The sequence below is a fragment of the Pygoscelis adeliae genome, unplaced genomic scaffold, assembly GCF_000699105.1.
Source record: "Pygoscelis adeliae isolate BGI_AS28 unplaced genomic scaffold, ASM69910v1 Scaffold887, whole genome shotgun sequence".
Lineage (NCBI taxonomy): Eukaryota > Metazoa > Chordata > Aves > Sphenisciformes > Spheniscidae > Pygoscelis > Pygoscelis adeliae.
In genome coordinates, this window is record NW_008825256.1 from 141,772 (window position 1) to 144,774 (window position 3,003).

A 3,003-nucleotide genomic window follows, 5' to 3' on the forward strand; every position below is an offset into this window, starting at 1 on the left:
CTCTCTTTCTCCCATTTCTCCCTTTCTCTCTCCCCCCTCCTTCCTTCTTCAAAGAGGCCGCAACGCACCACAAAATTTGCAAGGAGATAATCGCATTTTTCACCTTCAGTGGCCTCTGCCTGCCCCAAAACCTGCCTCAGAATTCCCAAATTCGCCTAAAAAGCCAAGGCGAGTATCCCCCAAAGTCACAGCACTGCTCCAGCTCATCCAGGGCAGCCAATTAAACGAGCTTGACAGCTCTTAATTAAATTCCCTCAACCATTTATCCATATCTGCATGCAAATATGCATGTATATATACATAACCACAGGCATAGCCATAAATATATATATATATAAATATATATGTGCATCTGTGTGGGCATAGATCCTTTTATCCTGAAATCTCTGGCTGCATATACAGGAGCAGGAAAAGAGGAACAAACCGTCTTCAAATTGCTTAACTTCCCCTTCATGAAAATTATTCCTGCCACGGAATGAAGAGCAATCGGGGTGACTTCCATTAAATGCGTGGGAGATGCAGGGTTTGGGTCTTTGGGGGGGGGCTGTTTGTATGTCAAGTGGTATTTGGGGGGTAAACAGCCCCTCCTGAGCCAGCCGCTGGGGTCTCTCGCCCGCCCATCTCGGGGGTCGAGGAGGCAGAAGCAGCCCGGGCTTGAGCCAAGAGCATCCTCCACCCCTGCACGGGGCTCGGAGGGGTAAAACCCGAGGCGCCGACCCCAGGCTGGGTCCAGACTCTTTATTTTTAGTTTATTTTGCCGGGGGGAGATGGCAGGTTTGCAGATTTTTAACTCCTTAGTGCCGGTAGTCCCCCTCCTCTCCCCCGCCGGTTTTGCCGTGGGGTGAAGGATGGGGTGCAAAGGGCCAGGGCTGGTGGCCACCGTGGGGTGTCCGTGGGCCAGCAAAGGCAAGGCAGAAAAAGGCACCTTCTTATATCGCTGTTTGATCTGGGACCGCTCCAGCCCGTGGGGAAGCTCCTGCCAACGCGAAATGCGGGTTGGTCGAAATAAAACACTTTTACCCCGCGGTTTTCTTACCGTAATCCGGTCCGGCTGTAAAAAATAATTCGGGCGAAAAATGAATCCGTGTATTTAACCTCCTAAATCTGCACTCGTGGCATAAAACGGGGAGTTTAATCTTGTTTTGATTTCATTTTTATTAACGATCCAGTCTGCATTCAAATCGCCCAGCTCTCAAGAACTCCGATTTTTTTTTTTTTCATGGAAAACCTCAAATCCTCCGAAAATCCCGGTGCTTTTCCCAGGTGCTTGGCAAATCCCTGGAGCCTTTGCAGCGTTGCATGAGCAAAAACCTCTTTGCAAAAAGGAGCAAACCCGGGAGTTTGCGATAACTTCAAAGCACGGCTGGAAAAATAACGCAGGAATATTTAGGTGGGATTTGGAGCAAAAAAAAAAAAAGCAATTTTACCGGTAAATATTTGGAGCCGAGAAGACTGATACAGGCCGGTAACTGGTATTTAGGTATTTGGCAGCCAGCAATGCGAAGAGGGCTGCTGCAGGAGCAGCTCGGCGGGGAATAAATCCCTGTGCCCACGAGCGGCTCGAAAAATGTCCAATTTCGTGAAGAAAACAAAAAAAAACCAACCAAAAACCCACGGTATGCAGAAGGGACCCGGCTGGGACATCGCCCCCCCCGCCCCGGCTTCGCCTGCAAGTCGGGAAAGGAGCCGGCTTTGAAAGAGCTTTGCGAACGACCAAGGGAAATGTTTCTCGCCCGCTATTTAAAACAAAAAAAAAAAGTTGGAAAAATATCTTTTTCCCCGTTCTTTTTCACTACTTCTTCTCAAGGGGCGAAAGGAAAGAGAGAGAGGAATTAATTTAAGGAAGATGCCAAAGAAATAGCGGGGATGACACCCCGGGAAAACCGCTTTCTTCCGCGAAACTTAAGCGCATTTTTCCTTTGAACGCCCGAGAACGGGTTCTCTGGTTTTTTTTAGACACGGGATCTATTGTTCCGCACAGCTAAAAAGTGTTTTATAGCCGGGATTTTTCCAAAGGTCGATCTTTTTACCCTCAGACCTTCAGGTGTTGTTACCACAAGTCGTGAGGAGGTGAACGGAGAGAAGAACTCGGGGGAGGCTGGTCCCCGACACAAATTTTAGGGGTGTGGGGGGTTTTGTCCCCCCGTAAATAGCTCTAGGAGGTCTCCAGCTCACAAGATGCATTTACATACAATAATAGGGTACCATGAAAGGTTGATATAACACGGGGTAACCGCTGCAGAAGCCACCGAACCACTTTCTTTCCCATCGCCAAGACACTCCCCAAGAGCCGCCTGAAGTTCCCACCTCCCGTTCCCTGTAGCCGTGCCGAAATACCAATTAAATTCCCCATTTCTCTTCCCCTGATTTCTCAGCCGGCGAATATTTTGGAGCGATTTAGCTCCAGAATTAAATCCTCGGTGGCGGGTTGTGAACGCTTTGCCTCTGCGCTTGATCCGCGAGGAGGAACGGGGGATAAATACCCTCCTAAAGGGCTGAGGAGCCCCAGTGTCCCCGCGCGAGTCACCAGGCGTTATTTAAAGGACATAATTCTATATTCGTCATTGGAAAGACACAACCTGCCGTCGGGCTTCCAAAGCGAGCTGGGGGAAGACGAAATACAGAGCAGGACCCGGGGTGTCTGCAATTATTTTGCGGAAAGATTTGATAAGCGACTCTTCTGGGGGGGGGGGGGGAATTCGTTTGTTTGTTTGTTTTGGCTTTTTTTGTTTGCTTGTTTGTTTAAACAAGAGGAGTAACGTTGATTTAATTGGAAAGTAAATAAAACGTGCGGTATCTCCGAGGGCTTCAGCATCCCTCCCAGGCAGCGCTGGAAGCTTCGTCGGGTTGATTTTATTTTCGGGATAGACACGTAGGAACGGCCACGGCCACGTGGGGAAGATGTACCGGAGAAAAGGGCTGTAAAGGGAGTGTCTTAAATATCGATATATGTCATAGAATCGGCACGGGATGTACAATAATTGCATAGCTAGGTGGGTGCGT